At 42.7% G+C, this 19600-nt stretch overlaps 1 non-coding gene and 1 pseudogene across 2 annotated transcripts in view; both read right to left on the reverse strand.

Annotated features, from left to right (window-relative positions):
- Positions 1-3398: 3398 nt before the first annotated feature.
- LOC148981753 (small nucleolar RNA SNORD36) lies at positions 3399-3476 on the reverse strand. The gene has a single exon (XR_016168416.1). It is a non-coding gene; the product is annotated as a small nucleolar RNA SNORD36 (small nucleolar RNA).
- Positions 3477-3809: 333 nt separating this feature from the next.
- Positions 3810-19600, reverse strand: part of LOC120470305 (uncharacterized) — a 34297-nt pseudogene continuing 18506 nt past the window's right edge. The window contains exons 10-13 of the transcript XR_016168415.1: positions 11041-11103; positions 7216-7378; positions 6087-6275; positions 3810-4027 (exon numbers count right to left, since the gene is read on the reverse strand). The product of XR_016168415.1 is annotated as an uncharacterized LOC120470305 (transcript). The remainder of the gene's footprint in view (positions 4028-6086; positions 6276-7215; positions 7379-11040; positions 11104-19600) is intronic.

The following is a 19600-nucleotide window of genomic DNA, read 5'->3' on the forward strand; positions in this document are numbered from 1 at the left end:
ATTTCAGGGAGTGCGTTCTCGTGACACCAGGCACTGTTTTGTGCGGATGGGTGGCCGGAGTGCGTTAAGAGTTTTTCTGTAAGAACGGTGTCGTGTCTAAGTTAATAACTAATGATCTTCGCAATGGAAGTAAATCAATCAACTCTAACTTTAGCTGGACAATAACTTTATCCTAATGGTGTTGTAAAGCCTAAACAATCTGTTACGGTAATTTCTATTATAACTGTAAAGCTGCTTTGAAACAATCCATACTGTTAAAAGCACTTCATAAATGAAGGTGACTTGACTTGACCTTCATTATTATATCACATCATCATAACTGTTCAAAGGGGGTCAAAGTTCACACACCAACAAGCTGTAGTAGTTATCAGGACACACACATACACTATATTGGTCAAAAATGATAGTAAAGGTATTTATAATGTTACATGTACAAAATATTTCAAATAAATACCAATCTTTAGAACTTGAATCCTGAAAAAAGTATCACGGTCTCCACAAAAATATTAGACAGCAAAACTGTTTTCAAAATTAATAACAATAAAGAAATATTACCTGAGTCCCAAATCAGAATATTAGAATGATTTTGAAGACTGTAATGGCTTCTAAAAAAATCAAATTATATTTAAAACAATTAAGTAGACTTAATATTTGCATTTTATTTAAGGGAAAATATTTAATGCTACTGCTCACATTACATAAAGAAGACCTACATATGGAATGGGTTTTAAAATGCATGAAAGCGGCTATAAAATATATTATTATAAATGTTTTATTAATCATAGGCCTGGTTTGAGCAATGTTTAGTTGGCTACTGTTTTTGTCACCTACAGTATATGACCAGGAAATCCTGGACAAGGCACTGAAATACGATTTATATTGCTATTGTTCTAACATTTATATGTATTTTGATATGGTACAAGGCAGTTTGTAGTAAAAATGAAACAAACAAAAGGCAATGAACAACACTTGATCTAAATCAAATATTATTTAAAAGCCCTATAATCTTAACTCACACAAATATTTATAGGGCAAAATCCAATGTTTATTCTCCTTAAGAAGCAAGTCAAATTTGCCTTGTTAGATTGCAGCACTAGAAAACTAAAGGAAGTAGGAAGAATTATTTCACAATGTTCTTTTCCTGTAAAGATTATAAACCAGGTTTTCTTGCTGGGGCATGAATGAATGAACTTCCTTAAATCTACCAGGAACACACAAACAGACTAACTTGTCTGTTTGAAATAAAGGTGTGCAGACACCGAATGATCATCATTGACCAAAACCACAAACATTCATACTGAAACAAAACATGTCCTATTTTATGCTTTTACACAGAAAATGTTCACTTCCTGTGCTCTTGACTTGACTACTCACTGCGGTTAATGTGTGGTATTGTGCAGACTAGAACAACACAGTCACTGATCTCATGGAAATTATATCCTGTGTAGGATAGTTTGAGAAAAAAATGGACTTTGAAGTCATATTCTAGAAGCTGATGACCATAAATGTCTATTAAAATGTGTTAATGTATGACTATATACACAGTCACTTCAGATTAAGATAAGAAATGTAAATTCAATTCAATTTAAGTGATCATTTTTTTCTTAAAAAGGTATAGTATTTCAGTGGCAGGTCGTGAGGTCTGCCTCGAGGGTCACAGTGATCTCACTGATGTCGTATTTACATCAACCCTGCGACACATGACACCATCAGAAAGGTCCAGACCATCACAATGACACAACGATTTTTGCAGGAATGTTGCCTGACAGGCATTTCTAATAACGTATCGGCATTCCTAAATTCCTGCTTTGTTTTAAATTATTTAAAATGATTGGCTCCACTAAAAATGTACCTTCTATGTTTTTGAAAAAAAAAAGGCTGCATTTATTTAATCAAAAATACAGTAAAAACAGTTATATTGTAAAATATTAGTTTAAAATGGTTTTCTATTGTAAAATATTTGAAAATGTAATTTAGTCCCGCAAAATCATTCTAATATGCTGATTTGGTACTTGAGAAACATTCTTGTTGTTATCAATGCTAAAAATAGTGATATTGTAACTAAAAAAAACAACGTGTGTGTGTGTGTGTGTGTGTGTGATACAGAAATAGCATTTATTTGAAGTAGATTTTTTTTTTATAATTAGACCATATTTATTTTTAGATCAAGAATAAGAAATAAAAAATAGAATTACAAGTTTAAAGTCCATTATGTCATCATGGTCAACTTTCCGTTCAGTGTACATTAGAGCTGCTGCTTGTAACCGAAGAGTAAATATTGAATTTTCGTGGTGAAGCGCAAGAACATGCTTCACTTCTCGGCACACTCACACAGACAAACAACCCAGTGAAAGCATGTCTACATATGTACACACACACACACACACACACACACACACACACACACACACACACACACACACACACACACACACACACACACACACACCTCCGCTGTTGCTCAAACTTAATTAATTGAAAACAAAAATAAACAAGTAATATTCAAAAACGGGTAGACTTCTGTCTCCTATCATGCCTCTCAGATCAAAGTGCTTGGCAGAAGCATGTACTGCAACTAATGTGGCTAAACTGCTGCACTCCTTTTGAACAAATCAAATATTGCAAAGGCCAGCGTTTCTGTGAAGTGGAAAAGTATAATGCGATCCCCAGCAATGTGTCCCGGACACAGACGCTGAGGCATTCTAGAAATGTCTGGAAAACAGTACTTACCCATGGGCCTCCTGGCTGAACTTTCACCCCAGCGTTTCTCCCACTGAGGGGGGAAAAAAAAGAACAGCTTATCATGGTGGATAAGAAATTCTGCTTTACATCTGAAATTCTGCTTATTTTAAAGGGCACACACACAGGTCATGACATTTTATCGGACACAGTTTATTTGACAAAGTCTTTATGCCAGGAAGAATGAGATACACACACATTACATATCCTTAAACATTCTTAATCAGTCGCAATCTTTGGCCCAAACAAACACATGACTAACATTGATGGCCAACATGAACCAAGTGTATTGAGTGTATATAGAGGTGGATTTGTGCGGTTTTTTGTTGGCCAACCGATTCAACTGAAAGAAGAAACACATGGGTGACAGTAGAGGAAGTAAAAGCAGCTCTTCCTAGAATTAATCAGAAAATGTATTGCCTTGTATAAGATATAATCAAAATGTGCTTTGGAACAGACAGAAAAGGGATAGAACATGAAAACTGAGAACAAAGACACTGATAAAAATGAATAGAAAAAAAAGGGTGCAAAGTTCACAAAGCTTGTCATAAACATGTCATATTTCACCCCAAAATCCAAAAAAACCCACCTGTTTTTTGTCATATTAAGATTTGCAATGTGAAATTTTTCCCTTAACAATTCAGTTTCAAATTCGTGTCACTGCAATGCTAAAAATCTCATAAACTATAAATTACAGTAATTATTTCAGTCCTTAAAATATTCATACATCATGGCAGAATTTGTTGTATTATCTTTCGTATCATGTTGTCCATGCAGTATAACTGCATTACAGTAATAAGAATCTACTTATTAAATTAAAAGAACTGAATCATTTAAATGTATTAATTATTAATAAATTAAATTATTAAGAGCACTTTTAAAAGCATTTTCAAATAAGTTAAATAAAATGAATAATGAAAATAAAGTTAATGAAAAATTCATTTAATTATATATATATATATATATATATATATCATTAATACTTTAGCATATATTAAATATATATATATATCAATTCTTATATTTTATGTATATCATATATATATATATATATATATATATATAGAGAGAGAGAGAGAGAGAGAGACATAAATAATGTATTTCTATATTATAATATAATATTATCTTATTTTTAGGGTGACACATTTCTGGAATCACCTGACTGCTTTAAAAAAACTGCAAACAAGCCGATTACAGGTTGTATGTAGTGCTCTTGGTGGTCTGTGATTGGCTGTGTTGAATAGCCATGAGTCGTACTGGGCGTCTTTACCACATTCTGCCTCACTGTCTGCAAATAACAGGGAGAAAGAGATGCATACAGGGAGAAAGATAAAAGAGTACTTTCATAATTACCAGCATCTAGCACCCAAACCTCCCAGTTCCTGACAATAGCTTATTACCACACTGGATAATCTGTCATTATACGGCCCAAATGGCTGGTTGTTACCGGCGTCCTGTCTGGACTTGATCTGAGGTCAGCAACATTTTGGCAGTTACAATTAAAGGATAGGAATAGCTAGGAAGCTGAGAAACCTGAATATGATTATGCACACATTAGATTAAAGGAAAATCAGACAACTGTCCACAATGTGTTAGTTCAACTTTAAAAGAATGTTTAAATAAAGAAATTACAGCAACATGAAGGTGAGTAAATATTGAGAGGATTTGTGGGTGAAGTATCTCTTTAAATTTTGTAGAAAAACTTGGTCATAATAACCGGGTGTCGTTGATATTGGTAGGGGGCAAGATCACAGTGAAGCAGAAACTAAAAGAGCTTTGTGTGCTAAAGACGGCTTAATGTTTTTGAAGCAAGCTGGTGATAAGACCTCATAAAAAATAATTTGATGTATTTATCCTTGACAAGATCATTATCGCTCAGATAAAAGGCCTAATGAAGTGCCATGCTGATTTGAAAGAAAGTCTTGCCGATGAAAACGCAGTTAATCTGTCAGAGTAAGAGACTAATGCACTGAAAGACTAGATAACTGCAGCTGACAGTTCGTTAGCTCTTTCTATTATTTTTGTAATAAACTCAGGTTTTCCATTTCTGGCAAGATTTTACGTACAGGAGCTTAAACTTATACCGGTCTATGTTGATATATTAAGAACGATGACATTCAGTTAATAACTTAAAGCATTAATTAGATGTAAGACAACTAACATTTAAACAGTATATCTTTTAATATACACCACCATTTAAAAGTTTGAGAGAAGAATTGAAAGAAGTCTCTAATGCTCACCAACGCTGGTGTGTTCATTTAATCAATGATACAGTAAACGGTTCCCTTGTTAAACATTATTATAGTTGTCTATTTTAAAGTTAAATGTATTTCTGTGTAGCCATAGAAATATTTTGTTGTATTTTCTATAGCTTTTCTGTCACTAATGCTGAATAAAAGTATTAATGTTATTAATAAAGATAATATTATAAAGATATTTTGTTATCTAATGTAGACATTCATACATTTATAAGTGTGTCTTAAAGGGATAGTTCACTTTGAAAATGTATTTTTGGTATGTTTTTACCTCAAGGGCATCCAAGATGTAGGTGTCTTTGTTTCTACAGTATTTTCAATTTTGATAATTTTAAAAATTATATAAATACTGTTCGTTTTCTCACACAAACCGCTCGTTTCGTGTCTTAGGCCATCAATGTGTACTTACATTTACGAGTCATTAAATCATGTTTAATTTGGACTTCTCTGTGCATGCTCTTTGAGGTGGTGACCATAGACCTCCATTATATGACTGACAGACTAGAACGGTTTGACCTAAAAATATAAAAATTGAAAATACTGTGGAAACAAAGACACCTACATCTTGGATGCCCTTTTAGCTTTAATTAAGCTAAAACATACATTTCAAAGTGAATTATCCCTTTAAGTGTGTAAATACTGTTTTTGCCCACTACAGAATGCAAAAGACCCAGATATGTTGTAACCATTCTATTTAAAGTCAGCCACAATTAAAAAAAACACACACAATTTAAAGTCAACATGAAACAGATTTTTTTAAAATAGTGATTCATCTTTTCTTTCATATCATCACGTATATCCAAGGCAGGACTTTTGTCCACTGGGAAATGATTGGATGGTTGTGGTTTGCTATACTGTGATATCATGTGAGTGATAGGATGTCCCGCCCTCATGGCAGTAAACACGTTATCATAGAAGAAAAGTAATTGCAAGAGGGAGGTAACTATAACAATAACTAAGAAAAATGATGTGCAAGGATAAATCAGACATAATAAATAATGCAATATATATCTCAATAAAATAAAAGCATTGTCAATTTTGATTTCATGGTGACTATAAAAGTGCTCGGTAACTAAGTCAGCTGTCTGGTACCTCTATAGACACACATAGATCTGGGCATGAGCTCCCACATCTGGAGGAAATTTAAGATCCTCAGGAAGTTGTGTGTGGGTGAAGTCAGCGTGTGGCTTGCCGTAAATCGACTCAGCTTCTCCAACAAACGTGCCACCCTCCTGTCTTGAGTGTTTGACAGGGGGCAGATTACTGAGCAACACTGAGAGCCTTCAGTAGAGACATAGGCCATGTCCACACTAATACGTTTTCGTTTGAAAACGTATATTTTTCTCTCCGTTTTGGCCTTCCGTCCACACTGAGACGCCGTTTTAAGTCAACAAAAACGTATCGTTTGGAAAACGCTCTCCAAAGTGGATAAATTTGAAAACGCCGTTTTCGCGTTGTAGTGTGGACAGTGAAACCGGAGTTATTTCAAAACGATGACGTAAGTTTAGTCATGTGATCCATGTAGTACCAATACAAATTCATGTTTATCGGTATTGTGCCTGTTATGTGTTATTCATTTTTACACTATTGCTAAAATATGTTACTTTCTATGTTAGGCTACTTAATATGTGCTTCATAGCATAGGACTGCAAAGATGACAGATAATGTACTGTACTCACATTTGCTGTCCTGCGGCAAAACAGGAGATCAGTTGCGTTTTAGACCAAACATATGGTGACTGAATGCGACCTGGACGCATCCGTGATGGTGAGATATTTTGCCAAATAAAATTATCCTGTTATTGTGCGATAACATTATTATTTATTTTCCCATATGTATCGTCCCAGTGAGCTTTTGTGAAGTTTCACGCATGCGCAGTAAAGTGAATTTAGAAGTTTCTCATCCACACTGAAACGTCGGAAAACTCCTGAAAACGCTAGTGTGGACGGAGAGCGTTTTTAAACGAAAACCCCGTTTTCAAATCTATCCGGATTAATGTGGACGTAGCCATACACACAGACTGTTGGTGTAATGTTATTGTAAACAGGTATGTTGAATGCATACACACACTCTTGCACCTGCAAGCGTCCTGTAGGGTCATTAACGTTAACATTTACCACACCCACACAAAACAACAGCACATTAAGTGGTTTTGCATCCGTGTTCTCTAGAGGATTGGCACTGATGCAGACCATTAAACATTCACTGAACACACACTCACCACTGAGTGCTGTATGGATCCTCGGTGCTGTCAGGGATTTTTGAGTCTTGCGCTCTTGGAGAGGCCACTGAGGTTATGGAGGTTACAGCAGAAGGGATTCGTCCACCGGACACCATGTTACAAAGAGACAGGTCTCTCTTGGACCCTAAAATCCCATCTCTTACTAGAAGAGAGAAAAAGACAAAAGGAGAGATACTTACATATATTATGTTACTATAGCTGAGATAAAAATTTTCTTTGTTTTGTTGTGGTTGGATATGCAGTCTTCGAGACTGATTAGTTTTCTTGCTCTTTAAACTTTCGGTACATTTTTTAGATAGCAGGCACATACAGTGCTTGTCATAAGTGAACACACCCATGTTAAAGTTGACTACAAAGAGGAAACAAATCATCTTTTGGATATTGACCTCAATGCTTTAAAGGTACAATATGTAAGAGTTTTGTAATAAAATATAAAAAAAATCACTTGAGCAGTGTGATATATTTCCTGCAGTTGTGTTAGGGTGACCAGACGTCCCGAAAAATTAAGACGTCCCTAAATCTAAGCTGTTGTCCTGAATCCCGAAAACGGTCTTAATTGTCCCGAAAAATATACTGAAGCAAAAAAAACTTTGTTTTTTTACACGTCAATTTCGCTGGATTCAAAGCGTTCACGCGTATAACTTTTTAACTATTGAACCCCCACCCCTCATCCCATCTGATCATCCTAAGTTGTTTACTTACAATATCCCAAAAATCTCCAAAGATTTTTTATTTCTGAGAAATTCCAATTTTAAATAAGTAGCCGTCCCGTAAAAAAAATGTTGCCCGCCAATGACACAATATGCACGCTATCCTCGGTTTCCGTCCATTCATACTGTCATAGCCATGACATAACCATGGCGACAGACGTGGACAACTGCGTAGTGCGTAACGTTTAGCGGCACGCAGTTCTTGTTTTTTTCAAACATAGACCATGGAAAGCAGACTTTGAGACAAACAAGGAGAACTAAAATGAGGATCAATATCAGCATGCCGTTTTTGAGATGCCAAGAGCTCCACGTCCGCAATTAACTTGGACTTGACAGAGCGAGTCACAACTAGTCAGCTTTATTGTACAGGTGAGCAAACGTACGTACAACAAATCAATGTTTTATAATGTTAACTCAGCATGATGAAATGTTAGAATATTCTTATAGCAAACGAACTAACACGTAGTATAACATTATAACTTTCAACACACATTTAAATGCCGTTTATTGTGATAGTGTAATGTTAGACCAAGTGAAGCAGCGCTGCGTTACCTCACAAGTTTAATTTGTCAAATAAACTGACCTGTGTGTGAGTCCAGCATATATTTGACACGAAGGACAGTGATATATTCAACGGTGGAAGCTGTGTCTAATCATTACAAATACGCCGCTGTGGTCGTTTTCTGATCTGCCGCAAATGCTGCAGCTGCTACAGTGAATGATCAGTCTTGTCTCTATTTGCAGATGTGATAATAAACAACAATTTTTCATATTACGTCTTATTGTTTCTTAATTACCTTAATTATGGTCTTCAAAGTATGTGTTTGTACATTTTTATGTGGCATTTAGTTTTTTTAGTAAAACAAATCAACCATTGCCATCTAAAACTGAAAATCAAATATCTTCAAAGTATGGTTTTTCACATTTTTATTTATGACAATTAATTTTTAAAAATCACAACCAATTTGTATGATTTACAACATGTAAAACTGACACACCAACCTCCTGCACGAGTGCACAAAGGGGCTCAAAATGTTCTATTCATCAGAAGAATCAGTAAATTTACAGTTGGGAATATGAGCGACTGACATGACTCCTGAGCGGATCTTCAACAATAGTTTAGCAGCCAGGACTCGGGGCTTCCGAACACCGCGAACACCAGGCTAAACCGTCCGTCCAAAATGTCACGGTCATCGTGCACGAGCTGCCCAGCACAAACTTCCAAACTTTCTGCCTCCTTCACTTGGTCCTCAGTTGTGCAACAATCCGGCTTTAAATTCTGTATATTCGGCAGTTTTCCAACAACGGACCGAATAGCTTTTCTCACGTGTTTCTCCGCTGCCATTACTGAACTCAAACTGACGCGCTTACATCAACGTCATCGTTCTCAGCCACTCCCTCTATTCGCTGATTGGTCCTACAAAAAATTGGTTTCTGGAAACTGGAGCGATCCCAGACAAAATGAAATTGAGCGGAAGTGCGTAGGAGGGCCCAGCCAGGCTACAGAGGTCCAGAGTATCAGATAAATTTACTCTTTTGCCTTGTCCAGTTGAGTAGTGGCAGAGCTTCGCCTCACAGGGGAACTAATAAAAGTAAAACACAATGTAGGAATAAAGAAAAATATAATAGTAATATCATTTTGCACACAACAAAGGTGCCTTTACATGGGCAGTACACATGTGAGGGATGTACAATGGTGCACCAGAGGGAAAGACAGCATGAGGATTTACACAGTAAATCTATGGAGCAGTTTCATCTGGGACGACACCCTGTCTGCACACTTTTGCACAACAGTTTAGACAGGAGATGAGGGAGGAAGACTGTTGAACACTGATCTGAGCGATTTACTTCCCACAAACTATGTCTGTTATCAATAGCATATTAGTAGGTGGAGTGTATGAAAATAAAGGTCAATGCAAAAGGCCCACAGCTGTACTATGGGTTGATATGTGGATGAGTCAAAGGGCCTTGTTTGGAACAAATGAGCTGATTTTTTTTTTTTCAAAGTTAATATGTAAGCTTTAACCATCCACATATCTGCAGCTACATTTTTATGATTACTGTTGGTATCTGTAGTGTATTATAACGACTTCTGAAGGATCATGTGACACCGAAGAATGAAAATTCATATTTGCCATCACAAAAATAAATTACATTTTAAAATATATTAAAATAGAAAATACTTAAATGAAATGTACTATTTCACAATATTACTGTTGTTACTTTACCACATAAATGCAGCCTCAAAAACGTAAAAAAAAAAAAAGATCAAACAATCCCAAACTTTTGAACAATATCAAGTGAGAGAAACCTCAAGCTCTCATATTTCTCCAATCCTTAATGTCTGTTTCCATGCTCTTCAACAAGTGGGTTAAAATAGCCTGATCATTTTTGGTCACTTCTTGTGTTGCCAACGGTCACAATATCATAATTCATAGCAAAGGCATTCCGGAAACAGCAAACAAACCTCATCACTGGCTGAGACTCTCTATCTGTGTTTTGCTTGGCCTCAGGATGGACTTTGACTGTATTGCTGTTTTTATAATAGAGACAATTGGTCACATGAAATCCGACAATAAACTCATCACAGCAATCAAGAGTCATCACATTCATATGCAGATGATATGATAACCAACAAAACTATACAGCTATTACAACAAATCAGCCATTACATGCAACTACAGGTGACTGCAATCAAATTATGATATTATTAAATTTAGTTTAGGGTCCAGTTTTCACTATTAGCTACGCTTATTAGCATGCATATTACTAAGAGGATATTTGCTGTTTTTTAGCAATTATAAAGCATATATTAATGCCTTGCTCTGCATTGTACATATACTACATTACTTATTCTAACCCACTACCTAAACTTAACAACAACCTTACTGACTATTAATAAGCAGTAATTAGGAGGCAAACCTCATAATAGTGAGATTTGGACCCAAATCCAAAATGTCACCAAATTAACATTTTATAAATTATATATATATATATATATATATATATATATTATTTTTTTTTTTTAACAAATTACATGTGACTGGTGCCCCTTAATATAGCATAATGATAGTTGACTCCTGTGCTAGTTCACCTGTCTGAAGCGGAGGAGATTTGGTTATCAGAATTAAAGCTGGGTTTAATAAATTCTGGAGATCTGAAACACACACATATAAACACAATTTACACCACAAATACGAGTTTTTCAAAGAGGCAAAACAATGTTCCAGTCATAAATAAGTACATAAGTAGTTCCACTGCCATATATACCCATTTCTCATTTTTTGGATGTGTAAATGATCCAAGCACGCCCTCTGCTGGGCGATCGATATTTCACACACTAAATTTATGACCCGCCTCTATGTAAACAGAAGATGACAGCAGAAATTAACCTTCATTCAGTCTCTCAATAAGCATTCAAATAGATTCATCCCTAATATCATCTCCCTCAAATACAACACTTCATTAACTTAGACAAAACATATAAATCTTGAGTAAAAATGATTTTTTCCATTACATAAAATAAACTAGGATGCTGTTGCAGACAGATGAAAAAAGACATAACTCTTGAATAAATTGGCTGGTTTCATGCCTCATAAATACAAACCATAACGATGTCATTTTCAGTCCTAAGGATTTATTATCTATTAATAATATATCGACTTATTAAATTGGGAGATTATATAAGCTTACATAATAAATAATGAATGCTCACACTGATTCTTCCCATCACTGATTATTCTCAAATACATTCTCATACAGCAGGTTTTATCCCAAAACCAATTAAACCGGTAACAATAAAACTCCAGTAAAGAGGGATATCTTCAGAGTCCAGCTCTTGGATTTCACTCTTAAATCGTTTGGATTAGTCTCAGGCTCGATTAATTGGCACAGCCGAAAGAGGCTTTATTAGGCCTTTTCATTGCTTTTATAGGGAATGAAATAAACAGTAATGACTGTGAGAAAACAAAGGCAGTTTCGCAGAGCCTAAGCTTTCATCAGGGCTCAGTACTTCTCTCTGATCTACTCTGTGCGGTCTACACAATCTTCAGGCAAAAATACAGGACACCTATAGTGTTCATTCATACCATCACAAGGTGGGGCACAAACAAAAACAGCATCTGGGATATACAGTAGCAGACACAAGCATTTTAAAACCCAGGGAAGGATTCTTCAGAAATTCGTTGTCAGTGAGAGCACAGAGAGGAGAGAAATATTTGCACTCAGAAGCTATCCAAGAATCACAGTGTATAGAAATGGAGCTGTCATCCAAACTAAAAGTGCCCATGTCAAACCTAAAATTCGAATGGATTTTGTTTCGTCTTTCTTTGTCCTGTGAACCAAACAGCACAGCACTGAAGTACATGGTGATGATGATGGCATGCACTGTTGCCATGACTACATGTGATTGTGTGAGCAAGACAAGTGACAGTTCAGTTGGCAGTGAGATGGAAAAAAGATAACAGTCGTTTTGTTGTCCACCCATCAAGAACCAGACACCAGTGAAAGTCACTCAGGCTGTGAGTGTGAATCAATGAGTGTGTTTATCTGTATCAGTTTCACAGCAGCTGTGTCGTGCTGTAAATTGCTTTAGAATATTATCTCGATTTTTCCCCAGGTGTTTTGCACTTACAATGGCAGCCTATGGAGCAAGCTGAGGGTTAAACGCAAAAATGTGATAACTGTATTTTGGTTAAAGCACTTACATGTTTTTAAAATTTAAAATGACTACTTTTGTTACTTCAGTTGTATATTTGTCTAAATTGTACTTTTGAGATGGAACGACTTTGTCTCTGGTTAGACACCACAATTCAAAATTTTAAAGCTACACTGTGTAACTCTTTTAGTTTATTCTTAGCTAAAAACACGTAGTTCTTTCAAAAAAAGATGTGCTCATTAATGTCTATTTACTTCATTCAAGTAATAAAGTATTCTTGTGAGTGTATAATATGCCATTGAAAATACATACGGGTAAGGGGTTTTAATGTCGGTCGCCATGTTGCCCCTCCATCTTGAAAGTACATTAGCCAAAGAGGGACAGACCCGTTAATTCAAGCTTCGCCTTTCACGTTTACGTTTGAGTTAACACTCATGGACGAGGTCAAACTGGAAGCCATGTTAATCTTGGACTACATTGGCCACCGTAGGAGTTAAAACGAAATTGGAATTGAGAGGAACAGAAACGTCTCGGTTACGTATGTAACCCTCGTTCCCTGAGTAGGGAACGGAGACGTTACGTCAGAAGTGACGGAGATTGGGGGTTTCGCATAGAAAGCCAATCCTCTTCGAGTATTAAAACACGAGCCAATGGCATGCAATGCCTTGGGGCTGCGGAAATTTGCATAGCGTACTCCGCCCTACTCCGTGAGTATAAAAGGAGGAAGTGAACGCAACCGCAGTATGTCTTCGCTGAGGAGCCAAGACTGAACTCGGCCTCTACCCAGCGATACAGCAGAAGTGGCAGGGAGACGTAACGTCTCCGTTCCCTACTCAGGGAACGAGGGTTACATACGTAACCGAGACGTTCCCTATCGTAGTCACTTCGAGTTACGTCAGAAGTGACGGAGATTGGGGGTCTGTGCCATCACGCCATCTTCAAGCTGTCTTCCAGTGCCCTGCGAAAGACTGAACCCCCGAGCCTTACCTCTTTTTTTTTTTTTTTTTTTTTTGGGGATCCGACTTTGACACAGGATTACCAAGGTACACTGGGAACATATCCCGAAGGGGACATGCTACCAGCTGCCTACCGAAGGGAGGACTTAAGAATACACATATGGCCACATAGGAACGCATATGGAACACTGGAGTACCAACCGCAGGTGGCTACTGATTTAAACTCCAGGGGTGGCAGATGGCTTGCCAAGGGAAGACACCTGCTCAGAGAGGCTTACAGTGGATAATACACATGAGACGGTTACCATGGGGAACCGTGCGCATGGAGGCACCTAGCTAGCATCCAGAGCAACGCAGTGGTGCCCGCATCGTCGGTGCTGGAGGACTCAAGACTTCAATGGAAGAACTGAGGAAATATCGCACTTATCCAGTCCGGGGAGTGGAGTGGCGAGCAAGCGAAGACACCTGAGCGGATCCAGAACTGGCCGAAACGAGTACGTGAGAGGATACCGGCTCAATTCGCAGATTATAGAATCTGGCGAAGGTGTTGGGTGTCGCCCAGCCTGCAGCTCTGCAGATGTCTGTTAGCGAGGCGCCGTGCGCTAAAGCCCAAGAGGAGGCTACACTCCGAGTGGAATGGGCCGTCACACCAAGGGGGCACGGAAGGCCTTGCTGCTGGTAAGACAAAGCAATGGCATCCACTATCCAGTGGGACAGCCGTTGCTTTGAGAGAGCCCTTCCCTTCTGGCTCCCCCCATGACAGACAAAGAGCTGGTCTGAGGTCCTGAAACACTGCGTTCTGTCGACATAGGTGCGGAGAGCACGTACCGGACAGAGCAGTGCCAAGGCTGGGTCTGCCTCCTCCAGGGGCAGCGCTTGCAGGTTCACCACCAGGTCCCGGAGGGGAGTGGTAGGAACCTTGGGCATATATCCAGGCCGGGGTCTCAGGAATACGTGAGAGTAAGCCGGCCCGAACTCCAGGCACACTTCGTCAACAGAGAGTGCGTGCAGGTCCCTTACTCTCCTGATGGATACCAATGCAATCAGGAGTGCTGTCACATAGGACAGGGCAAAAACTCTACCGACTGCAAAGGCTCCAGGGGAGGCCTCTGCAGAGCACCCAGGTCTACTGAGAGGTCCCCAGAGGGCAGGAGGGGAGGGAGGCGGATTTAGCCCCCTCACTCCCCTCAGGAACCTGATGACCAGGTCATGCTTCCCATAGACTTACCTTTCACTGCATCATGAGACGCGGCAATGGCCGCGACATAATCCAAAGGGTGGAGGGCGACAGCCTGCGCTCCAACCCCTCTTGCAGGAAGGAAGCATGACTCCGATCGAACATCTCCGGGGGTCTTCTCAGCGAGAAGAACACCAATTGACGAAGAGGTTTCACTTCAACGCATAAAGGAGTCACGTGGACGACGCTCTTGCGGAAGTGATGGTTGCCGCCACCGCAGGTGGCAGCGAACTCAAACCTGCCTCGTCCCGTCCTGGAGCCACACGTGCAGCCTCCAAGATCGGGACGAGGGTGCCACAGAGTGCCCCGTCTCTGAGAGAGTAGGTCCGGTCTCAGGGAATAGGCCAAGGAGGTGCTGTCGCGAGGAGCAAGAGTTCGGAGAACCACGTCTTGGTGGGCCAGTAGGGGGCTACCAGCAAGACCTGCTCCTCGTCCTCCTTGATCTTGCACAACACCCGTGCAAGGAGGCTCACTGGGGGAACGCACACTTGCGTGGGCCCCGTGGCCAGCTGTGCGCCAGCGCATCCGAGCCGAGAGAGCCGCGGGTCAGAGAATAACTGGGCGCAGTGGGACGAGTCCCGAGAGGCGAACAGGTCTAACTGTGCCTCCCCGAACTGGTCCCAAATCAGCTGGACCGACTGGGGATGGAGTCGCCATTCGCCGGAGATGGGACGGGACCGGGACAGCTCGCGGCTGCCCGATTCCGGTCTCCAGGAATGTAACTGCACGAAGGGACCTCAGGTGCTTCTGACTCCATATCAAGAGGTGGCGGGCGAGCTGCGACAACCGGCGCGAGCGTAGACCCCCCCTGGTGGTTGATGTACGCTACTGCCGTAGTGTTGTCTGAGCGGACAAGCACATGCTGGCCCTAGAGCACGCTCGGAAGCGGTGCCGGGCGAGCCGTACTGCCAACAGCTCGAGGCAATTGATGTGCATGAGGCGCTGGGCTCCTGTCCAGGTACCGGCGGCTGCATGCCCATTGCACATGGCACCCCAACCCGTGGTAGACGCATCCGTGGAGACAACGAGATGCCTGGAAACTCGCTGAATAGGGACCCTGTCCGTAAAAAGCTGAGGTTCGACCACGGGAAGAAGGATCGGCGGCACGTCGGAGTCACTGGAACTCGGAGCGAGCCGCGATGCCATGCCCACCTCGGGACTCGATCGCGAAGCCACAGCTGAAGCGGTCTCATATGAAGCAAACCGAGCGGCGTTGCCGCGGCCGCGGATGCCATATGCCCCAGGAGCCTCTGAAAAGTTTCAGTGGAACCGCACTCTTGCCCTCGAACTGTCGAAGACAAGCCAGCAGTGAGTGCGCGCGCTCGTTCGTGAGCTGCGCGGACATGGCGACCGAGTCTATCTCCATGCCGAGAAAAGAGATCCTCTGCACGGGGCAAAGTTTGCTCTTTTCCCGGTTGACCCGAAGGCCCAGACGGGCTAGGTGCCGTAGCACCAGGTCTCTGTGTTCGCAAACCTGAGCTCGAGAGTGTGCTAGTAACAGCCAGTCGTCGAGATAGTTCAGGATGCGAACCCCGTGTTCGCGAAGGGGAACAAGGGCTGCCTCGACGATCTTCGTGAAGACGCGAGGGGACAGAGCTAACCCGAATGGGAGAACGGCGTACTGGTATGCCTGGCCCTCGAAGGCAAACCGAAGAAACGGTCTGTGTCGAGGGAGAATGGAGACATGGAAGTACGCGTCCTTCAGGTCGATCGCTGCAAACCAATCCTGATACCGAACACATTCGAAAATGCGTTTGGCCGTGAGCATTTTGAACGGTAGTCGATGGAGAGAACGGTTCAAAATGCGCAGGTCCAGGATCGGTCGTAACCCACCGGTCTTTCTTGGGGACAATGAAGTAGGGGCTGTAAAGCCCGGACCTCACCTCGGCTGGAGGGACCGTCTCGATTGCACCCTTCGCCAGCAGGGTCGCAATCTCCGCTCTCAAGACTGGGGCATTGCCACCAACCATCGTGGAGCGAACTCCCCTGAAGCGGGGAAGAGACCGTGCGAACTGAATCGCGTAGCCGAATCCGATCGTTCTGATGACCCAGCGGGAACCCCGGGAAGCGCTAGCCAGGCTTCCAGGAAGTGAGCCAACGGGGTCATGCGAACCACAGACGTCCCCCCGGAGGGGCAGCGAGGCGGGTCGACCGGCATGCGTGCAGGAGTTACCCCGTCCGGATGCACCGTCGAAACCCGCTCCCCGACAGAAGAGACCAGGGAAGGCAGAGCGTTCCACGGGGGTCTGTTCTGCCGGGGGTCTGGCGACAGAGGGGGAAGGGATTGGCGTAGCCCGGGGACGACACACGCACCCTTCCGCGCCCTCCGAGACAGAGAGGAATGAACGGGGCGACGCACTGGACGTCGTGCGCGCTCATTCCAGTCTGTGTGCTCAATGACAGTGTCAGCTTTTCCTCAACCAGCTCAGGGAGCTAGCTAGAACAAAAGATTCTCCACCGGCCCTCCACCGGGGAAGGAGGGGCCCTGCCACCGCCTCCTGAGAAAAACCATGACACTATCACTGAGCGGCCCGCCTCAGGAACATCGCTTCGCCTGGCATCTAGCGGGGCACGCGGCCTGAGGGGGGGCTCTTTTCTTGGGACGCTTACCTGTGGCCTCCTCCGCGACGCGAACCGGCTGAAGGCTGCTGCTGGGGCCGCGTGGGAGGGAAGGGAGCCGCAGGGGGGCGTCCTCGGCGGCGAGCTGGCGGAGGCGTCCGAGCCGACGGCTGGTTGGAGGCAGCAGCTGGCCGTCGGGGCAGAGAAACCGCCTTCGTCTGCTCCTAGGCGGTCGAGAAGTGCTGGGCAAAGTCCTGGACCGCACCGCCGAACATTATGATGCTCCTGGACCACAGCGGTGGGCATCACCTGACCAAGGGAGCGAGCGACCGCCTCCGTGACCCGTTTAAGGACAAGGTAGGCGACAGGCTCGCAGCTCGCTTGGTCCGTCACCTCCTCGTGCACATTCCTGAGCAGCTAGCTTTGTAGGTGCTCATCATATGCAGGGCGGAGGCTGCCTGTCCCGCCGCTCTACAGAATCGCGCCGCCATAGACGACGAGAACCCATAGGCTTTGGAGGGGCATCTGAGAGCAACCGCCGGTTGACCGGGGGAGCCCCAGCGTACCCACAGACAGCCGCATCGCCGAGGGGAGGAAGGGCGGGGAACTAAGCACGCTTTTTTTTTTTTTTTTTTATTTATTTATTTTTTAGTGCGTGTCAGTTCCGCATGCAACTCGGGGAAAAAAGGAAATTGGGGTTGGCCGTGGCCGTAAGGCGGCAGCGTTACCCAAAAACCAATTATTCAGCCGCGAGAGATCGGGGAGGGGCGGAGTTCCACCCCCACCCGATGCTCACGGACGCCCGAGATAGCACGGCCATCATCGCGGGATCAGACACGGCGGCGCTGACGCTCCCGAGGGAGGCAACGCGGCCGCATCCTCACTTCCCGAGGAGTCAAGCCCGCCTAGTGATGCTGTGATCGACATCGCATCATCATCTGGAGCGCTGCCCGAAGCAGCCGGTGCCACCGAAGAAGCAACCGACTGAATCGAACTAACGCTCGCTGGCTCTCGCACTGAGGCGGGAGGTGTGGCCCGAGGAATCGTCGGGGCTTATCCCACACCATCACCGTAAATCACCAGGTCCCCGGGTCGACGGGCCCCCTATGGAGGAAACCGATCGAGCGGGGGGGACCGGGACTCTCACTCAAGTGAGATCATTGAGTCTCGACCTCAGTGTAGAGATGGTCATGTTCCCACAGAAGGAAAATGAGTCATCCACGAACGCTGCTGCTGCATGCTGAAATGCCCAGGCATACAAAGCAGCGATCGTGACCATCAGATGACGACAGAAATCAATCACACCCAGAAGAGCACGGGCGAACCGTCTTTAAAAAGACGTGCGCGTGCAGCTCTTTCAATGAGAGGAGGAAATTCACTCTTTCAGCGCTGAAGCGACCAGGGAGAAGCGCAAAGTCTGGCAGACCACTGCTCAGATCGCAGGCGATGCAGAATCTCGCTGGGTACCGCCGTCACACCAACACTGAAGAGGACGCTCGTCTCGAAGAGTCTTGAACAGTGCTTTCAGGAGTGAAGAGGTTCTCTTGGCTCCGAAGCGAAAACATACTGCGGTTGCGTTCACTTCCTCCTTTTATACTCACGGAGTAGGGCGGAGTACGCTATGCAAATTTCCGCAGCCCCAAGGCATTGCATGCCATTGGCTCGTGTTTTAATACTCGAAGAGGATTGGCTTTCTATGCGAAACCCCCAATCTCCGTCACTTCTGACGTAACTCGAAGTGACTACGATAGGGAACTAATATTCACTGGATGGTCATATACCTTTTCACCACTAGATGGGGGTAAAAATCACACAGTGTAGCTTTAAAGGAGTAGTTCACTTTTCAAAAAACTTTTGCTGATAATTTACTCACCCCCATGTCATCCAAGATGTCCACGTCTTTCTTTCCTCAGTCGAAAAGAAATTAAGGTTTTTGATGAAAACATTCCAGGATTTTCTCCATATAATGGACTTCAATGGGAACCAAACGCTTTCAACGATTCCAGACGATGAATAAGGGAAGCAAAATAATAAGATAAGATCAAGCGAAATTTAATAAATAAATAACAAAGTTGAAGTTTTATAAGCTCAATTGCTCGCCTTGCTCTGTTCTGTGACACACGTTTGTGACTCTCCTGTTCGAACTGTTTCATCAAAATGAACAAATCTTTTTCCGAGTCAATTCGTTCGTTTCGTTCGTTGAATGAACCAAATGACTCAGAAAAAGATTTGTTCGTTTTGTTAT

Source organism: Pimephales promelas, chromosome 4 (assembly GCF_988280905.1).
Source record: "Pimephales promelas chromosome 4, fPimPro1.hap1.1, whole genome shotgun sequence".
NCBI lineage: Eukaryota > Metazoa > Chordata > Actinopteri > Cypriniformes > Leuciscidae > Pimephales > Pimephales promelas.